Below are 16,303 nucleotides of genomic sequence, written 5' to 3'. Positions count from 1 at the left end.
ATTCAGCAGGTTGGATACACTCTTTTTTTTAGAATCTGTGAAGGAACATTTGGGAGCCCATTGAGGACTATTGGTAAAAATAGAATATCCCAAGATAAATACTAGAAATAAGCTATCAGTGAAACTGCTTTGTGATGTGTGGATTCATCTCACAGAGTTAAACCTTCCTTTTGATTCAGCAGGTTGGAAAAACTCTTTTTGTAAAATATGTGAGGAGACATTTGGGAGTCCATTGAGCATTATGAGAAAAAAACAAATATCCCCTAATAAAATGTAGAAAGAAGCTATCTGTGAGAGAACTTTGTGATGTATCAATTCCTTTAACAGAGATAAATTTTAGTTTTGATTCAGCAGGTTGGAAACACTCTTTTTGTGGAATCCATGAAGAGATATTTTGGAGTCTATTGAGGTCTCTGTGGAAAAACAGAATATTCCCACATAAAAACTAGAAAGAAAGTGAATCTGCTTTGTGATGTGTCAATTGATCACACAGAGTTAAACCTATCTTTTGATTCAGCAGTTTGGAAAAACTCTTTTTTTAGAATCTACGAAGAAACATTTGGGAGCCGATTGGGGTCTATGGGGAAAAACCAAATATCCCCAGAGAACAACTACAAAGAAGCTATCTGTGAAACTGCTTTGTGATATGTGGATTTGTTTCACGGAGTTAAAATTTTCCTTTGATTCAGCAGAATGGAAACACTTTTTTGTAGTATCTGTGAAGGAACATTGAAGAACCCCTTGAGGCCTATGGGGAAAAAAACACATGTCCCCAGATAAAAACTAGAAAGGACCTCTCTGTAAAACAGTTTTGTCATGAGTGGATTTGTCTCACTTAAGTAATTGTTTATTTTTATTCAGTCATTTGGGAAACCTATTTCAGTAGAACCTTGAAGGGACATTTAGGAACCCATCATGGAATATGGGATAATATCAAATATCCTCAGATAAAAACTAGAAAAATTATATATGTGAAACTACTTTGTAATTTGTGAATTCATCTCACAGAGTAAAAACATTCTTGTGCTTCACCTGGTTGGAAACACACATTTTGTAGAATATGCGAAGGAATATTTGGGAGCAAATTAAGGTCTGTGGACAAAAACTGAATATCCCTATGTAAAACTAGAAAGAAGCTATCTGTGAAGCTGATTTGTGATGGATAATTCATCTCACAGAGTTAAACCTTTCTTTTAATCGGCATATTGGAAACACTCTTTATGTAGAATCTGTTAAGGAATATTTGGTAGTCCCTTGAGGCCTATGGGGAAAAACCAAGTATCCCCAGATAAATAATAGAAAGAAGCTATCTCTGAGACTGTGTTGTGATGCATGGATACATCTCCCCAAGTTAAACCTTTCTTTTGATTCATCAGGTTGCAAACGCTGTTTTTGTAGAATCTATGAAGGGATATTAGGGAGCCCATTGTGGCCTAGAGGGAAACATCTATTATCCCCAGGTAAACACTAGAAAGAAGCAATTTGTAAAAATGTTCTTTCTCTTTTTTTTATATTTTATTTTATAGTATTATTATTATTATTATTATTATTATACTTTAAGTTCTAGGGTCCATGTGCATAGGTGCAGGTTTGTTACATATATATACTTGTGCCATGTTGGTGTGCTGCACCCATCAACTCGTCAGCACCAATCAACTCGTAATTTACATCAGGTATAACTCCCAATGCAATCCCTCCCCTTTAACCCCTCCTCATGATAGGCCCCGGTGTGTGATGTTCCCCTTCCCGAGTCCAAGTGATCTCATTGTTCAGTTCCCATCTATGAGTGAGAACATGCGGTGTTTGGTTTTCTGTTCTTGCGATAGTTTGCTGAGAATGATGGTTTCCAGCTGCATCCATGTCCCTACAAAGGACACAAACTCATCCTTTTTTATGGCTGCATAGTATTCCATGGTGTATATGTGCCACATTTTCTTAATCCAGTCTGTCACTGATGGACATTTGGGTTGATTCCAAGTCTTTGCTATTGTGAATAGTGCTGCAATAAACATACGTGTGCATGTGTCTTTATAGCAGCATGATTGATAATCCTTTGGGTATATACCCAGTAATGGGATGGCTGGGTCATATAGTACATCTAGTTCTAGATCCTTGAGGAATCGCCATACTGTTTTCCATAATGGTTGAACTAGTTTACAATCCCAACAACAGTGTAAAAGTGTTCCTATTTCTCCACATCCTCTCCAGCACCTGTTGTTTCCTGACTTTTTAATGATTGCCATTCTAACTGGTGTGAAATGGTATCTCATTGTGGTTTTGATTTTCATTTCTCTGATGACCAGTGATGATGAGCATTTTTTCATGTGTATGTTGGCTGTATCAATGTCTTCTTTAGAGAAATGTCTGTTCATATCGTTTTCCCACTTTTGGATGGGATTGTTAGTTTTTTTCTTGTAAATTTGTTTGAGTTCTTTGTAGGTTCTGGATATTAGCCCTTTGTCAGATGAGTAGATTGCAAAAATTTTCTCCTCTTCTGTAGGTTGCCTGTTCACTCTGATGGTAGTTTCTTTTGCTGTGCAGAAGCTTTTTAATTTAATTAAACCCCATTTGTCAATTTTAGCTTTTGTTGCCGTTGCTTTTGGTGTTTTAGACATGAAGTGACCAATATCCCTGATGAACATCAATGCAAAAATCTTCAATAATATACTGGCAAACCGGATCAAGCAGCACATCAAAAAGCTTATCCACCATGATCAAGTGGGCTTCATCCCTGGGATGCAAGGCTGGTTCAACATATGCAAATCAATAAACCTAATCCAGGATATAAACATAACCAAAGACAAAAACCACATGATTATCTCAATAGATGCAAAAAGGCCTTTGACAAAATTCAACAGCCCTTCAAGCTAAAAATTCTCAATAAATTCGGTATTGATGGAACATATCTCAAAATCGTAAAAGCTATTTATGACAAACCCACAGCCAATATCATACTGAATGGGCAAAAACTGGAAAAATTTCCTTTGAAAACTGGCACAAGACGGGGATGCCCTCTCTCACCACTCCTATCAACATAGCATTGGAAGTTCTGGCCAGGGCAATCAGGCAAGAGAAAGAAATAAAGGGTATTCAGTTAGGAAAAGAAGAAGTCAAATTTTCCCTGTTTGCAGATGACATGATTGTTTCCTGACTTTTTAATGATCGCCATTCTAACTGGTGTGAGATGGTATCTCATCGTGCTTTTGATTTGCATTTCTCTGATGGCCAGTGATGATGAGCATTTTTTCACGTGTCTGTTGGCTGTATGAATGTCTTCTTTTGAGAAATGTCTGTTCATATCCTTTGCCCACTTTTTGATGGGGTTGTTTGTTTTTTTCTTGTAAATTTGTCTGAGTTCTCTTAGCTTCTGATTATTGGCCCTTTGTCAGATGAGTAGATTGCAAAAATTTTCTCCAACTGTGAAGGTTGCCTGTTCACTCTGATGGTAGTTTCTTTTGCTGTGCAGAAACTCTTTGGTTTAATTAGATCCTATTTGTCAATTTTGGCTTTTGCTGCCATTGCTTTTGGTGTTTTAGACATGAAGTCCTTGCCCATGCCTATGTCTGAATAGTATTACCCAGGTTTTCTTCTAGGGTTTTTATGGTATTAGGTCTAACATTTAAGTCTCTAATCCATCTTGAATTAATTTTTGTATAAGGAGAAAGGAAATGACTCAGTTTCAGCTTCCTACTTATGGCTAGCCAATTTTCCCAGCACCATTTATTAAATAGGGAATCCTTTCCCCATTACTTGTTTCTCTCAGGTTTGTCAAAGATCAGATGGCTGTAGATGTGTGGTATTATTTCTGAGGACTCTGTTCTGTTCCATTGGTCTATATCTCTGTTTTGGTACCAGTACCATGCTGTTTTGGTTACTGTAGCCTTGTAGTATAGTTTGAAGTCAGGTAGCGTGATGCCTCCAGCTTTGTTCTTTTGACTTAGGATTGTCTTGGAGATGCGGGCTCTTTTTTGGTTCCATATGAACTTTAAAGCAGTTTTTTCCAATTCTTGAAGAAACTCATTGGTAGCTTGATGGGGATGGCATTGAATCTATAAATTACCTTGGGCAATATGGCCATTTTCACGATATTGATTCTTCCTATCCATGAGCATGGTATGTTCTTCCATTTGTTTTTGTCCTCTTTGATTTCACTGAGCAGTGGTTTGTAGTTCTCCTTGAAGAGGTCCTTTACATCCCTTGTAAGTTGGATTCCTAGGTATTTTATTCTCTTTGAAGCAATTGTGAATGGAAATTCATTCCTGATTTGGCTCTCTGTTTGTCTGTTACTGGTGTCTAAGAATGCTTGTGATTTTTGCACATTAATTTTGTATCCTGAGACTTTGCTGAAGTTTCTTATCAGCTTAAGGAGATTTTGGGCTGAGGCAGTGGGGTTTTCTAAATATACAATCATGTCATCTGCAAACAGGGACAGTTTGACTTCTTTTCCTAACTGAATACCATTGATTTCTTTCTCTTGCCTGATTGCCCTAGCCAGAACTTCCAACACTATGTTGAATAGGAGTGGTGAGAGAGGGCATCCTGTCTTGCGCCAGTTTTCAAAGGGAATTTTTCCAGTTTTTCCCATTCAGTATGATATTAGCTGTGAGTTTGTCATAAAAAAGAACTCAAACATACTTACAAGAAAAAAATCAAACAACCCCATCAAGAAGTGGGCAAAGGATATGAACAGACATTTCTCAAAAGAAGATATTCATATAGCCAACAGACACATGAAAAAATGCTCATCACCACTGGCCATCAGAGAAATGCAAACCAAAAGCACAATGAGGTACCATCTCACACCAGTTAGAATGGCAATCATTAAAAAGTAAAAAAGCAACAGGTGCTGGAGAGGATGTGGAGAAATAGGAACACTTTTACACTGTTGGTGGGATTGTAAACTAGTTCAGCCATTATGGAAAACAGTATGGCGATTCCTCAAGGATCTAGAACTAGAAGTACCATATGAGCCAGCCATCACATTACTGGGTATATACCCAAAGGATTATCAATCATGCTGCTATAAAGACACATGCACACGTATGTTTATTGCAGCACTATTCACAATAGCAAAGACTTGGAATCAACCCAAATGTCCATCAGTGACAGACTGGATTAAGAAAATGTGGCACATATACACCATGGAATACTATGCAGCCATAATAAAGGATGAGTTTGTGTCCTTTGTAGGGACATGGATGCAGCTGGAAACCATCATTCTCAGCAAACTATTGCAAGAACAGAAAACCAAACACCGCATGTTCTCACTCATAGATGGGAACTGAACAATGAGATCACTTGGACTCGGGAAGGGGAACATCACACACCGGGGTCTATCATGGGGAGGGGGGAGAGGGGAGGGATTGCATTGGGAGTTATACCTAATGTAAATGACGAGTTGATGGTTGCAGCACACCAACATGGCACAAGTATACATATGTAACAAACCTACACGTTATGCACATATGCCCTAAAACTTAAAGTATAATAATAATAATAAAATTTAAAAAGTAAAAAAAAAAGAATCTGTGAAGGGACAATTGGGAGCTTATTGAGGCCTATGGGGAAAAACAGAATATCCCTAGATGAAAACTAAAACGAAACTGTCTGTGAAACTGCCTAGTGATGTGAAGGTTCATCTCAAAATGTTAAACCTTTCTGTTTATTCGGCAGGTTGAAAACACTCTTTTTGTAGTGACTGTGAAAGGACAATTTGGAGCCCATTAAGGCCTATGGGCAAAAAAGGAATAACCCTAGAGAAAACCTAGAAAGAACCTCTCTATGAAACTGCTTGTTGTGTGGATTCATCTCACAGAGTGAAAACTTTCTTTGCTTCTGCAGATTTGAAACAGTGTTTTTGTAGCATCTGTGAAGGGACATTTTGGAGTCCGTTGACACTTACGGAGAAAAACCAAATATCTTCAGATAAAAACTAGAAATAAGCTATCTGTGAAACAGCTTTGTAATGTATGTGTTCATCTCACAGATTTAAACCTTTGTTTTAATTCAGGAGGTTGGAAACACTCTTTTTGTACTATCTGTGAAGGGATTTCTCAGATCCCATTGAGGCCTATGGAGAAAAACTGAATATTACCAGATGAAAACAAGAAATAAGCACTCTGGGAAACTGTCTTATAATGCTTGGATTCAACACACAAAGTTAGAGCTTTCTTTGAAATTATTGTGTCCAGAATTTATTCCTTCTGGTGAGTTCTTGGTCTCGCTGGCTTCAAGAATGAAGCTGCAGTCTCTCGCAGTGAGTGTTACAGTTCTTAAAGATGGTGTGTCCAGAGTTTGTTTCTTCTGGTGTTCAGATGTGTCCAGAGTTTCTTCCTTCTGTTGGGTTCATGGCCTTGCTGACTTCAGGAGTTAAGCCGCAGACTTTCGCAGTGAGTGTTACAGCTCTTAAAGGTAGCATGTCTGGAGTTGTTTGTTCCACCAGTGTGCTCATGGTCTCACTGACTTCAGGAAAGAAGTCACAGACCTTCACAGTGTTCTAGCTCATAAAGGTAATGTGAATCCAAGGAGTGAGCAGCAGCAAGATTTATTGTGAAGAGTGAAAGAACAAAGCTTTCACAGCACTGAAGTGGACCTGAATGGGTTGCCCCTGCTGGATCAGGTGGCCAACTTTTATCCCCAGATTAAAACTAAAAACATTTTGTGAAATTGCTTGGTGATGTGTGGATTCATCTCACAGAGTTAAATTTTTCTTTTGATATGGCAGGTTGAAAACATTCTTTTGTAGAATAGACAAAGGGACATTTGGGAGCTCCTTGAGGTCTATGGGGAAATACCAAATATCCCCAGATAAAAAGCAGACAGAACTTATCTGTGAAACTGTTTTGTGATGTGTGGATTTACCTCACAGAGTTAAACCCTTGTTTTCATTCAACAGGTTGGAAACACTGTTTCTGTAGAATCTGTGATGGGATATATGGGAGGTTTTTGTGACCTATGGGGAAAAAACAAATATCTTCCTATAAAAACTAGAGAAAAGTTATCTGTCAAACTGCTTTGTGGTATGTGGATTAATTTCACAGAGTTAAACCTTTGGTTGATACAGTACGTGGAAACACTCTTTTCATAGAATCTGTGAAGGGACATTTGGGAGTCTATTGTGACCTATGGGGAAAAATAGTATATCAAAGATAAAAACTAGAAAGAAGCTATCTGTGAAACTGCTTTTTGAAGTGTGGATTTATCTCATAGATTTAAACCTTTCTTTTGATTAGGTAGGTTGGAAACACTCTTTTTGTAGAATCTGAGAAGGGACATTTGGGAGGCTTTTGTGACATCTGGGGAAAAACTGAATATCCAAAGTTAAACACTGGGAAACAACTTTCTGTGATTCTGCTTTATGATGTGTGGAATAATCTTGAAGAATTAAACCTTTCTTTTGATTCAGCAGGTAGGAATCACTCTTTTTGTAGAATTTACAAAGGGATATTTTGGAACCCATTGAGGCCTAAGGGGAAAAACTGAATATTCCCAGATAAAAACTAGAAAAAAGCTATCTGTGAAACTTCTTTGTGATGTATGGATTCATCTCACTGGATTAAACCTTTCCTCTGATTCAGCAGGATGAAAATACTCTTTTTGTAGAATCTGTGAAGGGACATTTGAGAACCAATTGAGGCCTATGGGGTAAACAAAATATCCCCAGATAAAAACTAGAAAGAAGATATCTGTGAAGCTGCTTGGTGATGTGTAAATTCATCTCAGAGTTTAACATTTCCTTTCATTGAACAGGTTGGAGACACTCTGTAGAATCTGCAAAGGGACATTTGGAATCCCACTGAAGCCTTCAGGGAAAAACTCAATATCCCCAGTAAAAATTTGAAAGAAGCAATCTGTGAAAGTGTTTTTTGATGTGTGGATTCATCTCAAAATTTCAAACATTTCTTTTTATTCATCAGGTTGGAAATACTCTTTTTGTAGAATCTGCAAAGAAACATTTGTGTGCCTACAGTGGCCTATGAGAAAAAACTAAATATCCACAGATAAAAAACAGAAAGAAGCTATCAGTGAAACTGCTTTGTGATGTGTGGGTTCATCTCACAGAGTTAAACCTTTCTATTGATTCAACAGGTTGGAAACACTCTTTTTTTTTCATTATGTGAAAGGACATCTGGGAGATCATTGAAGCTTATGGGGAAAACCAAATATCCCCAGATAAAAACTAGAAAGCAGCTGTCTGAGAAACTGCAAGCAGATGTGTAAATTCAACTTACGGAACTAAACTTTTCTTTCAATTCAGCAGGTTGGAAACACTTCGTTTGTAGAATTTGCAAAGTTATATTTTGGAGCCTCAAAGGCCTTAAAGGAAAAAACTGAATATCCCCAGATAAAAACTAGAAAGAATCTATGTGTGAAACTGCTTTGTGAAGTGCAGATTCATCTCACAGAATTAAACCTTACTTTTCATTCAGCATGGTGGAAACACTCTTTCTGTAGAATCTATGAAGGGACATTTCAGAGCCCATTGAGGCGTATGGTTAAAAACAAAATATCCTCAGATAAAAACTTGAAAGAAACTACATTTGAAACTGCATTGTGATGTGTGGACGCATCTCACAGAGTTAAACCTTGATTTTGATTCAGCAGGTTGGAAACACTCCTTTTGTAGAATCCGCGAAGGAACATTTAGAGTGCATTGAGGCCTATGGAAAAAAACCGAATGTCCCCAGACGAAAACTAAAAAGAAGTGTCTGTAAAACTGCTTGGTGATGTATGGACTCCTCTGACAGAGTTAAATCTTTCTTTTGATTCAGCAGGTTGATAGCACTCTTGGTGTAGAATCTACAAAGGGACATTTGGGAGCCCATTGAGGCCTCTCAAGAAAAACTGAATATCCCCAGATACAAATTTGAAATAAGCTCTCTGTGAAACTGCTTTGAGATGTATGGATTTATCTCACATAGTTAAACATTTCTTTTGATTCAGCATCTTGGGAACACATTTTTGTAGAACCTGGGAGGAAACATTTGGGAGCCCGTTGAGGCCTGTGGGGAAAAACTGAATATCCCCATATAAAAAATAGAAAGAAGCTGTCTGTGAAACTGCTTGGTGAAGTGTGGATTATTGTCCCAGAGTTAAAACTTTCTTTTGATTCTACAGGTTGGAAACACTGTTTTTGTAGGATCTGCAAAAAGACATTTCAGTTCCCTTTGAATCCTATGGGGAAAAACAGAAATCCCCAGATACAAAATAGGAAGGGGCTATCTTTGAAACTCTTTGGTGATGTTTTGATTCATCTCAAAGAGTTAAACCTTGCTTTTGATTTACCATGTTGGAAATATTCTTTCTGTGGTATCTGCAAAGGGACATTTGGGAGTCCACTGAAGCCAAAGGGGAAAATCCAAAATCCTTAGACACAAACTAGAAAGAAGCTGGACTGCTTTGTGATATCTGGATTCATCTCACAGAGTTAAAACTTCCTTTTGAATAAGCAGGTTGGAAACAATATTTTTGTAGAATCAGCAAAGGCACATTTTGGAGCCCATTGAGGCCTAGGGAAATAAATGGAGAATCACCAAATACAAACTAGAAAGAAGCTATCTGTTAAACTGGTTGGTGATGTGTCCGTTCATCTCACAAAGTCAAAGTTATTTTGATTAAGCAAGATGGAAACGATCTTTTTGTAGAATCTGCGAATGGACATGTGTAATCCCATGAAGTCTAAGGAAAAAAACTGAATATCCCCTGACAAAACCTAGAAAGACCACTGTGAAACTGCTTTGAGATGTGTGGATGCATCTCACAGAGTTAAAACTTTCTTTTGATTCAGCAGATTGGAAACATTCTTTGTATGATTTGCAAAGAAAATATTGAAAGCTTATTGAGGTCAATGTGGAAAAAAATGAATATTCTGAGATGAAAACTATCAGGAAGCTATATGTGAAACTTATTGGTGATGTGTGGTTTCATCTCACAGACTTAAACCTTTCTTTTAATTCAGTAGGTTGGAAACACTCTTTTTGTAGAATCTGCAAAGTGGTATGTGGGAGCCCATTAAGGCCTATGGAGAAAAAGTAAATATTTCGAAATAAAAACTACAAAGAAGGTATCTGTGAAACTGTTTGCTTACGTGTGGATTCATCTCATTGAGATAAAACTTTCTTTTGATTCAGTAGGTTGGAAACACTCTTTTTGTAGAATCTGTGAAGGAGCATTTGAGAAACCATTGAGGCCTATGATGAAAAAAGAACGTCGCCAGATAAAATCTAGAAAGAAGCTATGTGTGAAACTGCTTGGCTATATGTGGATTCGTCTCACAGTGTTAGACTATTCTTTTGATGTAACAGGTTGGAAACACTTTTTGTAGGATCTGTGAAGGAACATTTGGGAGCCCACTGAGGCCTTGGGGAAAAACAGAATATCCCCAGATAAGAACAAGAAATAAGCTATCTGTGAAACTGCTTGATGATGCTTGGATTCATCTCACTGAGATAAGCCTTTATTTTTATTTAGCAGATTGGAAACACTTTTTAAATAGAATCTGTGAATTTACATTTGGGAACCCGTTGAGGTCTATGATGAATACAGAATATCCTCAGCTAAAAACTAGAAAGAAACTATGTGTGAAACTCCTTGGTAATGTGTGGATTCATCTCACAGAGTTAAACCTTTCTTTCATTCACCAGGTTGGATTCAGCAGGTTGATAACACTCTTTTTGAAGAATCTGTGAAGAGACATTTTGGAGCCCACTGAGGTCTATGGGGAAAATCCGAATATCCCAGTTAACACTAGAAAGAAGCTATCTGGGGGTGGGGGCGAAGCAAGATGGCCGAATAGGAACAGCTCCAGTCTCCAACTCCCAGCGCAAGTGACACAGAAGACCGATGATTTCTGCATTTTCAACTGAGGTACTGGGTTCATCTCACTAGGAAGTGCGAGACAATCGGTGCTAGTCAGCTGCTGCAGCCCGACAGGCGAGAGCTGAAGCACAGCAAGGCATCGCCTCACCTGGGAAGCGCAAGGGGGAAGGGAATCCCTTTTCCTAGCCCGGGGAACTGAGACACACAACACCTGGAAAATCGGATAACTCCCACTCCAATACTGCGCTTTAAGCAAACGGGCACACCAGGAGATTATATCCCACACCTGGCCCGGAGGGTCCCATGCCCACGGATCCTCCCTCATTGCTAGCACTGCAGTCTGCAATCTCGCAGCAAGGCAGCAGCGAGGCTGGGGTAGGGGCGCCCGCCATTGCTGAGGCTTAAGTAGGTAAACAAAGCTGCTGAGAAGCTCGAACTGGTGGAATCTCACAGCAGCTCAAGGAGTCCTGCATGTCTTTGTAGACTCCACCTCTGGGGACAGGGCACACATAAAAAACAACAAAAGCAGCAGAAACCTCTGCAGACACAAACGACTCTGTATGACAGCTTTGAAGAGAGCAGTGGATCTCCCAACATGGAGGCTGAGATCTGAGAAGCGACAGACTGCCTGCTGAAGTGGGTCCCTGACCCCTGAGTAGCCTAACTGGGAGACATCCCCCACTAGGGGCAGTCTGACACCCCACACCTCACAGGCTGGAGTAAACCCCTGAGAGGAAGCTTCAAAAGCAAGAATCAGACAGGTACACTCGCTGTTCAGCAATATTCTATCTTCTGCAGCTTGTGCTGCTCATACCCAGGCAAACAGGGTCTGGAGAGAACCTCAAGCAATCTCCAACAGACCTACAGCTGAGGGTCCTGACTGTTAGAAGGAAAACTATCAAACAGGAAGAACACTTACACCAAAACCCCCTCAGTACGTCACCATCATCAAAGACCAGAGGCAGATAAAACCACACAGATGGGGAAAAAGCCGGGCAGAAAAGCCGGAAATTCAAAAAATAAGAGTGCATCTCCCCCGGCAAAGGAGCGCAGCTCATCGCCAGCAACGGATCAAAGCTGGATGGGGAATGACTTTGATGAGATGAGAGAGAAACGCTTCAGTCCACCAAACTTCTCAGAGGTAAAGGAGGAATTATGTACCCAGCGCAAAGAAACTAAAAATCTTGAAAAAAAGGTGGAAGAATTGATAGCTAGAGTAATTAATGCAGAGAAGGTCATAAACGAAATGAAAGAGAAGAAAACCATGACACGAGAAATACATGACAAATGCACAAGCTTCAGTAACCGACTCGATCAACTGGAAGAAAGAGTGTCAGCGATTGAGGATCAAATGAATGAAATGAAGCGAGAAGAGAAACCAAAAGAAAAAGGAAGAAAAAGAAATGAACAAAGCCTGCAAGAAGTATGGGACTATGTAAAAAGACCAAATCTACGTCTGATTGGGGTGCGTGAAAGTGAGGGGGAAAACGGAACCAAGTTGGAAAACACTCTTCAGGATATCATCCAGGAGAATTTCCCCAACCTAGTAGGGCAGGCCAACATTCAAATCCAGGAAATACAGAGAACACCACAAAGATACTCCTTGAGAAGAGCAACTCCAAGACACATAATTGCCAGATTCACCAAAGTTGAAATGAAGGAAAAGATCTTAAGGGCAGCCAGAGAGAAAGGTCGGGTTACCACAAATGGAAGCCCATCAGACTAACAGATCTCTCAGCAGAAACTCTACAAGCCAGAAGAGAGTGGGGGCCAATATTCAACATTCTTAAAGAAAAGAATTTTAAACCCAGAATCTCATATCCAGCCAAACTAAGTTTCATAAGTGAAGGAGAAATAAAATCCTTTACAGATAAGCAAATGCTAAGAGATTTTGTCACCACTAGGCCTGCCTTACAAGAGGCCCTGAAGGAAGCACTAAACATGGAAAGGAACAATTGGTACCAGCCATTGCAAAAACATGCGAAAATGTAAAGACCATCGAGGCTAGGAAGAAACTGCATCAACTAACGAGCAAATTAACCAGTTAATATCATAACGGCAGGATCAAGTTCACACATAAGAATATTAACCTTAAGAGTAAGCGGACTAAATGCTCCAATTAAAAGACACAGACTGGCAAACTGGATAAAGAGTCAAGACCCATCAGTCTGCTGTATTCAGGAGACCCATCTCACATGCAGAGACATACCTAGCCTCAAAATAAAGGGATGGAGGAAGATTTACCAAGCAAATGGAGAACAAAAAAAAGGGGCGGTTGCAATACTAGTCTCTGATAAAACAGAGTTTAAACCATCAAAGATCAAAAGAGACAAAGAAGGCCATTACATAATGGTAAAGGGATCAATTCAACAGGAAGAGCTAAGTATCCTAAATATCTATGCACCCAATACAGGAGCACCCAGATTCATCAAGCAAGTCCTTAGAGACTTACAAAGAGACTTAGACTCCCATACAATAATAATGGGAGACTTCAACACTCCACTGTCAACATTAGACTGATCAACGAGACAGAAAGTTAACAAGGATATCCAGGAATTGAACTCATCTCTGCAGCAAGCAGACCTAATAGACATCTATAGAACTCTCCAACCCAAATCAACAGAATATACATTCTTCTCAGCACCACATCGCACTTATTCCAAAATTGACCACATAATTGGAAGTAAAGCACTCCTCAGCAAATGTACAAGAACAGAAATTATAACAAACTGTCTCTCAGACCACAGTGCAATCAAACTAGAACTCATGTCTAAGAGACTCAATCAAAACCGCTCAACTACATGGACACTGAAAACCTGCTCCTGAATGACTACTGGGTACATAACGAAATGAAGGCAGAAACAAAGATATTTTTTGAAACCAATGAGAACAAAGATACAACATACCAGAATCTCTGGGACACATTTAAAGCACTGTGTAGAGGGAAATTTATAGCACTAAATGCCCACAAGAGAAAGCAGGAAAGATCTAAAATTGACACTCCAACATCGCAATTAAAAGAACTAGAGAAGCAAGAGCAAACACATTCGAAAGCTAGCAGAAGGCAAGAAATCACTAAGATCAGAGCAGAACTGAAGGAGATAGAGACACAAAAAACCCTCCAAAAAATCAATGAATCCAGGAGTTGGTTTTTTGAAAAGATCAACAAAATTGACAGACCACTAGCAAGACTAATAAAGAAGAAAAGAGAGAAGAATCAAATCGACGCAATTAAAAATGATAAAGGGGATATCACCACTGACCCCACAGAAATACAAACTACCATCAGAGAATACTATAAACACCTCTACGCAAATAAACTGGAAAATCTAGAAGAAATGCATAATTTCCTGGACACTTACACTCTTCCAAGACTAAACCAGGAAGAAGTTGAATCCCTGAATAGACCAATAGTAGGCTCTGAAATTGAGGCAACAATTAATAGCCTACCAACCAAAAAAAGTCCAGGACCAGATGGATTCACAGCTGAATTCTACCAGAGGTACAAGGAGGAGTTGGTACCATTCCTTCTGAAACTATTCCAATCAATAGAAAAAGAGGGAATCCTCCCTAACTCATTTTATGAGGCCAACATCATCCTGATACCAAAGCCTGGCAGAGACACAACAAAAAAAGAGAATTTTAGACCAATATCCCTGATGAACATCGATGCAAAAATCCTCAATAAAATACTGACAAACCGGATTCAGCAACACATCAAAAAGCTTATCCACCATGATCAAGTGGGCTTCATCCCTGGGATGCAAGGCTGGTTCAACATTCGCAAATCAATAAACATGATCCAGCATATAAACAGAACCAAAGCAAGAACCACATGATTATCTCAATAGATGCAGAAAAGGCTTTTGACAAAATTCAACAGCCCTTCATGCTAAAAACGCTCAATAAATTCGGTATTGATGGAACGTACCTCAAAATCATAAGAGCTATTTATGACAAACCCACAGCCAATATCATACTGAATGGGCAAAAACTGGAAAAATTCCCTTTGAAAACTGGCACAAGACAGGGATGCCCTCTCACACCACTCCTATTCAACATAGTGTTGGAAGTTCTGGCTAGGGCAATTAGGCAAGAGAAAGAAATCAAGGGTATTCAGTTAGGAAAAGAAGAAGTCAAATTGTCCCTGTTTGCAGATGACATGATTGTATATTTAGAGAACCCCATTGTCTCAGCCCAAAATCTCCTTAAGCTGATAAGAAACTTCAGCAAAGTCTCAGGATACAAAATTAATGTGCAAAAATCACAAACATTCATATACACCAGTAACAGACAGAGAGCCAAATCAGGAATGAACTTCCATTCACTATTGCTTCAAAGAGAATCAAATACCTAGGAATCCAACTTACAAGGGATGTAAAGGACCTCTTGAAGGAGAACTACAAACCACTGCTCAGTGAAATAAAAGAGGACACAAACAAATGGAAGAACATACCATGCTCATGGATAGGAAGAATCAATATCGTGAAAATGGCCATACTGCCCAAGGTAATTTATAGATTCAATGCCATCCCCATCAAGCTACCAATGAGTTTCTTCACAGAATTGGAAAAAACTGCTTTAAAGTTCATATGGAACCAAAAAAGAGCCCGCATCTCCAAGACAATCCTAAGTCAAAAGAACAAAGCTGGAGGCATCACGCTACCTGACTTCAAACTATACTACAGGGCTACAGTAACCAAAACAGCATGGTACTGGTGCCAAAACAGAGATATAGACCAATGGAACAGAACAGAGTCCTCAGAAATAATACCACACATCTACAGCCATCTGATCTTTGACAAACCTGAGAGAAACAAGAAATGGGGAAAGGATTCCCTATTTAATAAATGGTGCTGGGAAAATTGGCTAGCCATAAGTAGAAAGCTGAAACTGGATCCTTTCCTTACTCCTTATACGAAAATTAATTCAAGATGGATTAGAGACTTAAATATTAGACCTAAACCATAAAAACCCTAGATTAAAACCTAGGTAGTACCATTCAGGACATAGGCATGGGCAAAGACTTCATGTCTAAAACACCAAAAGCAACAGCAGCAAAAGCCAAAATTGACAAATGGGATCTAATTAAACTAAAGAGCTTCTGCACAGCAAAAGAAACTACCATCAGAGTGAACAGGCAACCTACAGAATGAGAGAAAATTTTTGCAATCTACTCATCTGACAAAGGGCTAATATCCAGAACCTACAAAGAACTCAAACAAATTTACAAGAAAAAAAACAAACAACCCCATCAAAAAGTGGGCAAAGGATATGAACAGACATTTCTCAAAAGAAGACATTCATACAGCCAACAGACACATGAAAAAATGCTCATCATCACTGGCCATCAGAGAAATGCAAATCAAAACCACAATGAGATACCATCTCACACCAGTTAGAATGGCGATCATCAAAAAGTCAGGAAACAACAGGTGCTGGAGAGCATGTGGAGAAATAGGAACGCTTTTACACTGTTGGTGAG

Source organism: Macaca nemestrina, chromosome 20 (genome assembly GCF_043159975.1).
Source record: "Macaca nemestrina isolate mMacNem1 chromosome 20, mMacNem.hap1, whole genome shotgun sequence".
In the NCBI taxonomy this organism is placed as follows: Eukaryota; Metazoa; Chordata; class Mammalia; order Primates; family Cercopithecidae; genus Macaca; species Macaca nemestrina.
This window is presented reverse-complemented; position numbering follows the sequence as displayed.